The 13,047-nt window shown below is 44.3% G+C and overlaps 1 long non-coding RNA gene across 1 annotated transcript; it reads left to right on the plus strand.

Moving 5' to 3' along the window:
- The first annotated feature begins 7,702 nt into the window (after positions 1 to 7,702).
- Positions 7,703 to 9,093, plus strand: LOC136627004 (uncharacterized). The gene is made up of 3 exons (XR_010792731.1): positions 7,703 to 7,939; positions 8,030 to 8,176; positions 8,891 to 9,093. It is a non-coding gene; the product is annotated as an uncharacterized lncRNA (long non-coding RNA).
- The last annotated feature ends 3,954 nt before the right edge of the window (positions 9,094 to 13,047 follow it).

Consider the following 13,047-nt stretch of genomic DNA (forward strand, 5'->3'; position numbering starts at 1 on the left):
TGCAATTGACTCGAGTACCGCGTGGTGTTCGTCTCGAGTAACGAGCATCTCGAGTACCCTAATACTCGAACGAGCATCAAGCTCAGACGAGTGTGCTCGCTCATCTCTAAACTCCGCGAACAACTACTGAACAATCATTTCTCTGGAAAAAGCAAATGAAGGATCGTCATTCGTGTGCTTCAATGACTTGTATGAGCACCTATTCAGGCGATAATCACCTGTGTAAAGGTACCTTAAGATTTGGGGCAGTACACCATCCAGCTGGATGGGGGATATTTGTGCCTGGCTAATATATACCATACATGGTGCTCATGTGAATGGAATCTGTCACCACCTTTATGCTGCTTATCCTGAGGGTAGTAAGAGGCACACTAATTACAATATGTCTGCTGTATGTATACTGGCAGTCATTTGGGAGAAACTTGCATTCTTTAATAACAACCACAGGGAGGACTAGTCCTCAATATTCATGAGCTCTGGCTACTGATTGATAATTAGCTAGCTCTCTTCTCCCGGTAGTAGGCAGACAGCAGTAAATCTGTGGCTGTGGGGTGGGAAAGGATAAGGGCGGTTTCACGCCTGCGTCCGGGGTTCCGATTTCCTGCCCCATTCCAGGAAGGGGAATCCCTGTGGTCAAACGGATCCATCTCAGGATGGGACTAAACAGCACTGAATAGATACCATTAATTATAATAAGGTCCATTTGGTTTCCACTCAGCTGGCAAGCTTTGAGACAGAAGAAAAAGCGGAGTCTTACAGTATTTTGAGCCAGAACTATGGGGGAACCTCAGACTGGAGGTTACAATACAGATGTGAAACCACCCTAACTCGCGCTGATGAATATTGAGGACTGCATACTGTATTTCTATGTGTCTGACTGCTACTAATAAAATGTTTCTCCCAAACAACTGCACAGATACATAAAGCAGACATATCACTGCAATCAGTGATTCTGTCATTGTCTTGTAGTGCTTTCAGAGAGCCGCAAAACAATGGTGACAGATTCCTTTTAATGACAGTTTTGGCCATGATTATAAAGATCTTTGTCTGAAAAAATGAGCTGACCTTCACAATGTGATAACGAAGCAGAGCTGCCATGAACTCCGGAGTTTTGGAAAGGCACTTGGGATAATGCTCAGCAGGAGGCAATAAGATATTACATTATTTGAAGAGATAGAATTGTCTTTAAAGGGGATCTGGCACCTACTTTTAGGCCTATAAGTTAAGCTTGTGGGCTGAAAGTAGGTGACCCACTGAGTCAGGGGGTGTAAATGTTATACTTTCCTCCCTTGTTGTTCCGCTGATGTGAGCGCTGTAAGCTGCTGCTACAATGCATTAGGCGGTACTCCTATGTGTCCTGCCCATTATAAAATGGGTGGACTACTTAGCAACGTCAGTCAATGCATTGAGTGGTGGCTTTCAGTGCTGACATTGAAGGGGGGGGGCAGAGAAGGTAATATAACACATCCATGGACACTAAGGGTCACCTACTTTTAGCGCATATGCTTAGCTTACGGGGCTAAAAGTAGGTGACAGATTTCCTTTAAGAAAGGGAGTTTTTTAAATTGTGTTTTATTTCGACAATGTTTTTTTATATGGCAAAGAAAGATGCCAAAAGCATTTACAGGTTTCCTATTCAAGATTGTACTTCACAGCATTGACCAGCAGATGGCAATGTTATGTTTAAAATTACACATTTAAGGGGAAGATGGCACCTTATTTCATCCGGCATACATATGGTATTAGTAAATTGCTTATTTGTTATACAATAAATAATACAAAAATGTTCTGGCAGATCCCCCTTATTATCTACAGGATATAGTATAATAGAAAGCCTCATGTACTGGGCCCCAGGGGCTCCGCAATGTGCATTAGACTTAATACTAACACTTTATTTCAATATCACACTATTAACTATATGCAGCTAAAGAAAATGTTGAATGACAAAGTTATTTTAAAAATTGATATCTCAATACGAGTAATAAAGAACATGATAGAACAAATTCTGGGAAATAATATAAATAGGGCTTTGAAGTGAATATATCCTTCAAAATGTGTGATATTTGTGAAGGGATCATAATTCTGTACATTGTGAGTAACCTATAGGACAAATAGATTATTGCGCTGATTTAATGCTTCCAGTAACTTGTAACATATGTCTGTAATCAGGCAAGGAACCAATGAAAAGAGTTTAATATGAGTATAGCCAATTTGCAGTACATGAGTGAGTCTATTGATGACTAGCCCTGTATGCAGTAGAAAAGTCCCACAGTCATACGGGAACAAGAAACTATAGGTGGCCATATGCATAAAAAGTCAGCCAAAATGACCAATTTTGGCCTTTTCAGTCGACCTTTGTTTCAAATGTATACATGATCCTTTGTGATGGCCTGTTTGCTAAAAATGGAATCTGTAAAGCACTTGGATAAGAGGGAGATAAAGACCAAAGATTCTCCCCCTTCTCACTTCTGGCTTTCTTTTCAGCTGTGACAGCACCGCCGCTGCACTGGTTCCTGACGCCGTCTAGCTTTAGGATGTGGGGTCCAACAATTAGGGTTGCCAACTTTCTCATCAAAAGCTATCATGTGATTGGTGAGCCCCCTCAGAGCTGCTACCGTGCAGCCGAAATCTGCACAGGCCTGCAGTTTTACTGCAAAATTGATAAGTTATCAAATTGATTGTTAATGGCGTTGCGGTATTGCAGGTAAATAACCAGCCATTAGCAGTCAATTTGGAAACTGTCCTGAAGGTCTTCAGCTGTCAGGGCATGCTGGGAGTTTTTGTTCCCTCTGGACAAAAAAGGGATGGCAGAAATTTGAAAATGAATTATTAACTAATTATTATAATCTCATTACCTAGTAGGAGAGGCAACACTCACACTTGTATTCAGTAGTAGCCCTTGCTTTGGATTGTTTTTCCATAGGAGGTTCTCAGAGTTGCCTGCTGAATGGCTCTTGCCCCTCGTGGCTCTGGGAGCTGGGCATATATGTTTAGGCACTGCCTAAAAGAAGCCAGAAGAAGCTGAAAAGATACTCGGTGATGGCGGCCTCCATGGTAATGTTGAAAAAGCAATTATCTGTCATCCCAACCAGTCTATGCATTTATGTTTAGTCATTTTTTATTGATTTTTAGCAAATAAAAACATGTACAAATTGACAAGTAGGTCACGCAGGACCCTTAAACAGAACATATAACAGGGTAAGACATAATAAAGAAACAATCACAGAGTATTGAGCTATTCAATGTAAAGACGGAGCAACTACCTACATAACCGATCTTTTACAGAGTTGCGTTGTGCTAGTGGATCCCAACAATGAGGTAGGCAGCTAACTTAGTACCATCCAAAAAACAGATCTACCAAAGAGGAAAAGCGACGATCGAAGAAGAGAAGGGGAAGAGAGAAGAGGATAAAAAGAAAGTAGGACAGGGGTAATTAGTCTATGCATTTATGTAATACTGAACTGGGTAGTTTGTTAAATACACGACCCGTTTTATTAAATGGACGCAAAGGTTGGCTGACATGTTGTACCCTGCTTACCTGTATGTGCATTGTCTTGCAGAAGAGGGGTCTGAGGGCCTACTCTAGCTCAAGGGCTCACCAGGGGATTCAGCTGCTCCCTACAGTCTGAGCCTGTATGTATAAAGTGTCTTCATTATATATAATTAGAGATGAGCGAGCACGTTCGGTTAAGGCAGTTACTCGAGCGAGCATCACTCTTCTTGAGTAACTGCTTAGTGATCTGAGCAGGCTCGGGGGGGGGGGGGGGCGGCGGGGGGGTGGTGAGAGAGCAATCTCTCTCGCCCCCACGCTCACCGCCGCCTACCCGAATCTGCTCGGACCAGTAAGCAGTTACTCGAGAAGAGCGATACTCACTCGAGTAACTGCCTTAACCGAACGTGCTCACTCATCTCTATATGTAATATCTCCTCCATCAGATCCAGTCCTGGAAAGGTAAACTAACCTGTGGTTTGAATTTTATTTAGGAGTCTGCTCTGTAGTCTGAAGGCATCATATCTGAGGTCTGAATTTATTTTTGTTGCAGTGGTCAGGAGAAGTCATCATGGCGGTCTCAGCTGGCTGGATAACAAATGAGAGAATGTCAGTAATCAGAGAATACATCATCTGTCAGTCACTGGATTTATAGAGAATCTGTCACCTCTACTGACATGTCTGTTATAGTCAATCCTTCTATTGCCCATGAGATAACTATTCTAGGGTATCTTAAACATGAATTCTGTATAGTGTTGTTCTTATGTTATTCGTCCTGGAAATGTACGCATAAGGTTGGGTTTACCTGAACACCTTTAGTAACACAGCTGATTTAAATTATGAAGCTACAGCTGAGATAGAGCGCCATCTATTCAGTAGCATGCAATCTTGCGGATTGCAGCAGTCAGTAGTGTTACAGAATGTTTCTGTGTAGCCCAGGCCTAATTGACAACTCCTTGTTACCATTCCCCTGGTCAATAGGGTATGTCCCTACACAGTCTGATACTGTCAGCGATGACTGGGTATTGTCAGACTGCGTAGAGACACAGTCTTTTAACAAGCAGGATGGTAACACCCAGTTGTCAATTTATTCATAAATTCCAGGAGGACTAACAAAGAAACTACACAACTAGAGTTCGAAAAAAAGGTGCTCTGGAATTATTTCATGAGTAATATGAGTATTTACTAAAAAAAAAAAAAACACCTCCCCTACCCTGTTCCTGCACTATCAATGTGGATGACACAATGATTTAATTGCGCCAGTTACATCACAGGAAAAGTGCTGAATAGCAGGGAGTCTATGGCTCTCCAGCACCTGCCAATTAGTGCTTATTATCCAATTCTATCTTTGTCCTTAGGACATTGGTACAATTGAATCCAGTAGGAACCAGGTCTGAAGCCTGCTTCTCCCCAGTTCCTGGAACCAGCTGTTATTATAACAACCCATTCAGGAGGACCACGAGAATCCAACATCTGGGTATATGTCAGGAAATACTCCCAGTATGTAACTTTGATAGAAGGCCGAAGCGGATTGTGATCTGAGACATATATATTATTATGGATGTGGGCATAAAGCTTTACAGAAGGTCTAAAAAATTGTCCCTGGGTGCTACCGTATTTTCCACCGTGCCACTGAAAATGCTATAAAATAAAATGTATTGCGTTATAGACCTTAACCCCTTGAGTGGCACACCCGGAAAAGTTCCGGGACGAGCTCCACTGCTCATAGTGACATAGCCCGGAAGATTTCCGGGCTATGTATCACTATGGGAGCTGCAGAGCACAATGCCACAAGCTGTGACAGTGTGCTCTGCCTGCACAGTCCCACAGAGAACAAAGCAAGGGCTTTGAAAAACCAGCAGAAGATATTGCCGACATGTCGGCAATGTCCTGCTTTGTTTACAGGTTGCCATAGAGACCATCGGCTTGTCAGAAGCAAGCCGATGGTCTCTGTGGCAGGGAGAGCTGGTTGTTAGCTGTCAGAGGACAGCTAGGTACCAGCTCTTACAGCAGAGATCAGAGAAAACCTCCGATCTCTGCTGTGTTAACCCTTTACATGCTGCAGTCTATGTGACTGCAGCATGTAAAGGGTTGTCACTGCAGCATGTAAAGGGCTGTCACCATCGGACCCCTGGAATGTGATCAGGGGTCCTGATGGGTCCCTGTGGAAGTCCCCTAAAGGGACAAAAAAAAATAAAAAATTTTTAAAAAATAAAAAAAAAAAAAGTAAAAAAATTATTAAAAAAATTAAAAAAACACTTGTCTCCCTTTACTTTGTAAAAAATCAAAAATACAATCACACATGTGGTATCCGTGTGCGTCGTAATGACCCAGAGAAGGAAGTTAATACATTATTTAACCCCTTAATGACATGGCCCCTTTTTTCTTTTTTCCCCATTTCTTTTTTTCCTCCCCCTGTTTAAAAAATCACAACTTGTCCTGCAAAAAACAAGCCCTTATATGGCCATGTCAATGGAAAAATGAAAAAGTTATGGCTCTTGAGACGCAACTGCAAAACTAGTTGAAATTCAATGATTAGACCATTTTAAAAAACCTGCCCTGGTGGGCACGACAGGGTGGTAGGAAACCCGCCACTCAAGGGGTTAATGTAACATCTGACCTACCGTTTTCGACATATTAGCAAAAAATCGAACTACGGCCAAACAACTAGATCAATTTGCACCAAATCTGCCACCTAGGTAAATCAATCATTTTGGAAAGTTTTAGACCTGGTTTCAGCTCTCTAGGACCTACCATTCACAACATATTCACAAAAAAATTGGAAACAGCCAACCAATGGACCAATCCGCCCCAAATTTGCCACATAGGTAAATCGGGCACTTTGGAACGTTTTACCAGCTTTCAACTCTCTAGGACTTACCGTTCTCAGCATATTTGGAAAAAGCAAATATGAGCTGAAATCCAGTCTAAAACCTTCCGAAGTGCCTGATATACTTATGTGGCTAATTTGGTGAAGACGGTGGCTTCCTATCGATAGCAAAGTTTTTGTTTGAAACAGACCCATGCTGGGGTGATTCTGCTATTACCATGGAAAAAGTATAATATATATCTAGCCCAAGTACTGATTTTGAGGTTTGGGAACCTTGTGGCACTAATTGTAACTGTTTGGTGGTTATATTGGTCTTTGTAAAGGGTGCTTTATTCAGTAACAGTATGGTGGTATTAATTAGACACTTTGTGACAGTATGGTAATATGTGGTGTGGTGGTGTTATGGCCCTTGTATAGTGATATTACACAGTAGCTGTAGAACTGTGGCATTTAAAAGCTAACATACATAATAACTGGGTAAATCATTTGGGACAGGACTGAGCAGGTACTTATATTGAAGCAGAGTACTTGCTCAGTCCTGTGGTGAATAGAGGGAACATAAAATTAGTTTTTATGGTATTATGGTTTTATTTCCTAATAACCTGCCAAAACATGCTTGCAATCAGCACCTTAAAGGGAACCTGTCATGTCCTTTATTCTGTCCTCACTAAAGGCAGCATGAAGTAGTGTAACACATGCTGATTTCAGCAGTCTGTCATTTCTGGGATAATGTGCAGTGGGTTTTAAGAACTTACAGCTTGTTCCTGCAGCTTCCAGCAAGAGAGAAGTCCAGCTTCTTTATGAAGTGCTGCCTGGCCCACTCAGTCTAGAAAAAACTACCAAACTTGTAGGGTAATTTCCAAAGTGTATTTTAGAACTATCAATGTGGTTTCCAAAATTTCTGCTTACAGTTTAATTTGTAACAAGTAATAAATTTTAGCCTGGGTTCACACAGGGCGGATTTGTCGCGGAAATGTCGCGGTTTTGCCGCAACATTTCCGTTTCTGCGGCAAATCCGCCTGCTATGGCCAAATTTAGACGCGGTTTTCACCGCGTATTTCTCAGCGGTTCTACCGCTGGTAAATCCGCAGGCCCTTTGCTGCGGAAATAACCGCTGCGGTTATTTTGGGAGAGGTGCGGTTTTTGTTGCTGATTTGCTTGCGTATTTTACTAGGTGCAGATTCCAAAAAAAAACTGTTTCCTGTGAGGTCATCGTTCCCACCCATTTCTGCATAGGGTAGGAAGAGCTTTGTATTTGTGGCCATTTTGTCAGCAGACATGGAGCGAGGAACTGTCCGTCTCAGGCGCGCATACCGACGCAGACTGACTGCCTTTGTGCTTCTGATGGATAGAGAACAATCTGAAAAGCTGAGCGATTTGTTTTTATGGTCATTGTGTGCTTAGTTTCCTTGTTGTTTGTTGATGCATTGTGGACTAGAGTGCGATTGCGGCCATGTGCTTTAATTCATGTGCTTTAATTAATGTGCTTTATATCCTGCTAATATTCTTTTACAGACTGATCGTGCTTTCCGGCGTCAGAGACGCTATTGGGTTCATCCCCTACTGACACATAGGGGGACGAAGGGCCATCTTGCAAGCCTCTACCAAGATCTTAAAAAGTAAGTGACGTGTAGCATGGGAATAGGTTTGATGTTGCGCTAAGAATTTTTATTAATTTTAGCCCGCTCTCCCTTTCTCTCTCTCTGCAGCCATCCTGAGAAGTTCGTTTCTTTTTGTCGCCTGCCTATGGAGGCCTTTGAGCGCCTTCTGGAGCTGGTGCGCCGGGATCTGACCTACCAGGATACGCAGATGAGGAAGGCGATCACTGCAGAAGAAAGGCTGCTCATCACCCTTCGGTAGGTAACCTTTCTTATCGTGTCACTGTTGTTCTATCTGTAATGTAATTTGTGAGTGTACAGCCAATTGTTTTTTTTTAACTTTATTGTTTCCGTGATTTTTGTGCAGTACCTGTTTTTATGCTCTGATTGCTCCGGCAGTAGGACGTAATGCTATAGCATTACGTCACACTGCTTTTTGACAGCTAGGCTATCGAGCACCCCTTTTATTAGCACCACGCCCATCATGACACCTGCACGGCTACCCCGATCTCACCGGGCGGGTGGGCGTTTGGTTACCCGTGCGTGGCACCAGAACAGCATCATCTTGTGGCTGGTTGACTTCATTGACATTGTCAGCAGCAAGATTGTTGAACTTACCCTACCAGCAAACTTGGGCAACCTTTGTTGTGCACCGGCAGTGAACGGGACCAAGTTACCTTCCTGAGTGTAGCAGGAACATGTTTGCATTTTCTCATTCTCTCTCCCCTTTTGTTGTGGATGGGGAGAATGGAAATCTGAACCATGTGTGGCGTGGAAAGTGAGAATTTCACCCCCCACCCCCCCATGTATACCTTTCAATTGCAAATCTTTTCCTTCACATGAATTCTACTGCGTTCTCCAATCAATTTCGTGTTGAGAACAATATCTGAATACTGTATACATAGAAGTGTGGATGTAATGCAAGTCTTCATTGTGTACTAACTTTTGTTTCTCTTCTCTGCTTCTTTTCAGCTTCTTGGCCACAGGAGAGAGCTATGCATCCCTGCATCTCCAATTTCGTGTTGGTAAATCTACCATCACCGAAATTGTGAGGTGCACATGCAGCGCCATCTGGCAGAAGTTGCAGCCCATCGTGATGCCTTCACCTACCGAGGACACTTGGCAACGTGTTGCAGCAGGCTTTCAAGATGTTGCCAAATTTCCTAACTGCATAGGCGCCCTCAACGGCAAACATGTGCGTGTGCTTCAGCCAGCCCACTCAGGCTCCAAATTTTTCAATTACCAAAATTTTTTTTCAATTGTCCTGATGGCCGTGGCTGATGCACATAGCAAATTTGTTTGCGTCGACGTCGGCACCTATGGCAGCACTGGAGATTCTCAGGTGCTGCGAACATCACAGATTGGGATGCAAATTCTCAGAGATGGCGTCACGCTCCCAGCCCCACAACCTTTCCCGGGAACCACACATCCAGTCCCCTTTGTGATGGTATCGGATGAGGCTTTCCCGTTGATGCCAAACCTGTTGCGCCCATACCCGCGAAGAGGACTGAATGCCCGGAAAAGGATTTTTAATTATCGGCTGAGCCGGGCACGTCGTGTGGTTGAGTGTGCCTTCGGGATTATGGTAAGTCAGTGGAGAGTTCTAGGGACTACCCTAATGGTAGACCCTACCACAGTTGATGACCTTGTTAAGGCATGTTGTGTTCTTCACAACTACCTCCAGGACTATCGCCCCGAGGTAGATGTGGAAGAACTCGATCCTGCCTTTGACACGGTCATCAACTGGGGGGGAAGTAGGACGCCTGCTACTGCAGTGCAGGTACGAGAACTCTTCACTGACTATTTCCTTAGTCACGAAGGCACTGTGCCATGGCAGTTCTCCTGTGTCGGTGGTGTGTAGCCCTAACTGCAGTGTGACCCTCCCCTGGCGCCCAGCCCCAGAAGGACGCGGAAAACAAAGTACGTGGAGAAAAACGTATTTTATTAAAGGCACAAAAGGTCACTCCACCTTTAATTTCAAATTTTCACAAATTGTTCAACCGTTTGCATAATAAAATGTGTTTATATTTCAAGAAAAATCTTGTTCTTCCATTTTTTTCGCCACACAAAATACATAAACTTTATTGTAAAATTCACGAAAATTGTTAGGCTATGATGGTTTTTTATTAATAGCTAAATGAACATTGCATGAGTTGAACCGTATCCTTCTTTTCAGCGTAGTTAACGATTACCACTACATGAATAGAACAAATTTAGCATAAGCTATGGAACCAGTTTCGCGAGCTTGACGGCACACCATAATGTAGCGTTACATTAGTGCATCAAACCACTTTTTTTTTTCCTTGCTACGTTCTTTAATAAAACACGTTCATCCAGACACAATTTTACATCAATGTCGGATAGCGGTATTGTGTGTTTGCTTTATATTTCTAGCAACAAATAAGGAGGGCCTGTAGTTGCACACATTTCGCACGTGGTAACGGTACAATGTGATGTAAAGTTTTTCTCCGTCACGGGCCAATCCACAACCAGTTTAGCTTTGTCCACACTTGACGGACATGCCGCAAGCGAAAATGATGATGGGAACAGGCACGCAGACTGCCCCTGTTCTCATCACCATTTTTTTTTTTTTTTTTCATGCTCGAACTCCGCTAACATACATTAGACTAGAGCGAGCATGAAGATAGACACGAAAATAAATAAAGGAAAACAAAGGACAATGAGTCCGAGAAGGGATTTACCCCAACCTTGGAGGACAGCAAGGCAGCGGAAAAAAAACACGCGCAAACACAGTCCTTCTCGTACAGTGGCACAGCCATCGAAGAACTTAACGGTCATGCCACTGACGGGAAGGAATGAGTGCGCCTAGCCTTTTTTGCAGCAGAGCACATAGTATCTGGCAGTGAGCGATGTTAGAAATTGCAAGCCCAATCTTTCCCATGACCATCCGTAGGATTTCTGGGACACCAGCCAACTCCATGCAGTGTGAGACAAGGCAGCATCACAACGGAACCTGCACTTTCCAATGGTAGCGTCTAAGACATTGCAGTTATCCCAAAGTAAACGTTTGTGATCACTGCAATGTCGTATAACTAAAAGAGCTTTCTCCTATACTGCATTGAGATGCATTTGGTGGCGAGCACAGTCGCGCGGTTGAGTGTTGCGATGTCTGTTGCAGAGGGCTGTTCATCAGTGAGAGAAAGGACGATTGTGACAGGGAACCGCCAGAGACCGTGTCGCCGTAGCCAGTGTCAGGAGAGCCATGGTGCATGGGGTATACCGTTGTCCTAGAAACCCTGGCAGGTTGATCCGGGAAAGATTGGGGTGCAGGCAACATGCGGTTTAAGGGTTGTACTGGAAAGGCTGCATTTTTCATTGCCACAATAATGGCAGTGCTATCGGCAATGGGTCTTTGAGAACCAAAAATCTCTAACACAGTGTAAAGAACTGACGGAATAGTCCACTGACGCTCCGAGCTCAGTTCACGAATGCGTGACGCAATGGTGGCACCCATTGTGTCCCACTGATCCTCCGTCTCAGACCGCCGCAATAAAGACAGCGCCTCTTGGGTGGCATCTGGCTTACTATTCTTCCGACGCGGGCGAGCAGCAACGCTGCGGCTCGTCCGCTCGGAACTCACCTCCCTGCTACGACATGCTCTGCTGGCAGGGGCAGTAGTATTGCCACACGACACATTTTGTTCCCCCACTTCCGGAGTAACTGAAGTGGGGTTCAAATCGGGCGTGCTACGCTGGCTGTCTTCCAAGGCTGGGGTACCTTCTCTGGGCTCATCATCCCGCGACTCCTGTCCCGGCCAATCTTTGTCGGGTGAAGCGGTTGTGACCGTGGGAGGCGCGGCCGTGATGTTCCCGCTGGATCTGTGGACGAAACAAGAGTACCGTTTAGAGACATAGAACCTCAAAATGCGACGCCATCGAAGCCGAGCTAGCTAAGATATTTGGTATGGACACTTTTTTTGTGATGGGGACATGCCGCTTTTTTTACAATCCTTTTCGTGCTTCTTGTAGCGGTCCCGAACAGACCACCAACGATTCTTGATGTCTTTAACTGCAAAATTACAGATGGCAATTAAACATGGTACAAGCAGTCTGCAAAAGGATGCAATCCAGCTGCAATTAACAGTGTGGTTAGATGCAGTACAGTTCTGAGTACATCCAAGAAAGAAACAACAAAGCGTTACCAATAGTGTAAACTTACGGATTTCACTGTGGACGGCAGCAGTAGCGGAGTCCCAATCGGGATACATCCCTGTGCAGACCGCAAGCCAGGCGTCCGCCTTTAAATCTCGGTCACAGTAGCCCGGCTCGGCTGGGTCCCAAATCTCAGGCCTACTTTCAACCTGCAGGGGGGAGGAAAGAAGAAAACAAGTTGAATAGCATTCCGAGGGGGGTGGATATGGTTGTGTCAGCGCACACTACACTCACCAATGTTATCATCCTGGCAACGTTGATCCCCATTCGCTGATACCACGCCATTGTCCGGAAATTTGCTTGGCGACCACAGAAAATGGTTTTCGTCCTGTGAGTAATCAGAAAATGGTTACATTTCATTAGATACACAACATTATTGCACACTAGCGCACAATTGCAAGTCACCAAAAATAACAACGAGGCTCACATCTACACGTGAGATGCCGAAGGGTGAGCAATAAAAGGATAAAAAGTGAAAAAAAAAATTTCAGCTTCCTATTTGTAAGTTAGGGTAGGCAATGCAAAAAGGGACAAAACGCGTGGCCTCGCCCGTGCAAAGGAATGCCATGCAACCGGGTGGGGGGCCATATAATGGTGGAAAGGACCGACTTAACGCCAACCGTGCCCCACGAACAGTTACGCCATAAATTATGGAGCAAAGCAAGGGAGGAAAAAAGCGGATAACATGTGTTGCAATGCGAAAGAAAAAGGTCATAAATTGTGGAGCAAAGCAAGGGAGGAAAAAAGCGGATAACATGCGTTGCAATGCAAAAGAAAAAGGATGCAAAAGAGCGCGAAGCGGGCAGGAGAGAGCAAAATATGGTGCGGTGGAGCTGGACGCGTCTTGCCTACAATGATTGGCGAAGTAGTGCATTACCTTCTTTATCCGAGGTTGAGGATTTTCCTGCTGCTCGTGTCGCTGGGTTGCTTGCCCCACTGGGGGTAGTGGTGGTGCCT

This window comes from Eleutherodactylus coqui, chromosome 5 (genome assembly GCF_035609145.1).
Source record: "Eleutherodactylus coqui strain aEleCoq1 chromosome 5, aEleCoq1.hap1, whole genome shotgun sequence".
NCBI classification, from domain to species: domain Eukaryota; kingdom Metazoa; phylum Chordata; class Amphibia; order Anura; family Eleutherodactylidae; genus Eleutherodactylus; species Eleutherodactylus coqui.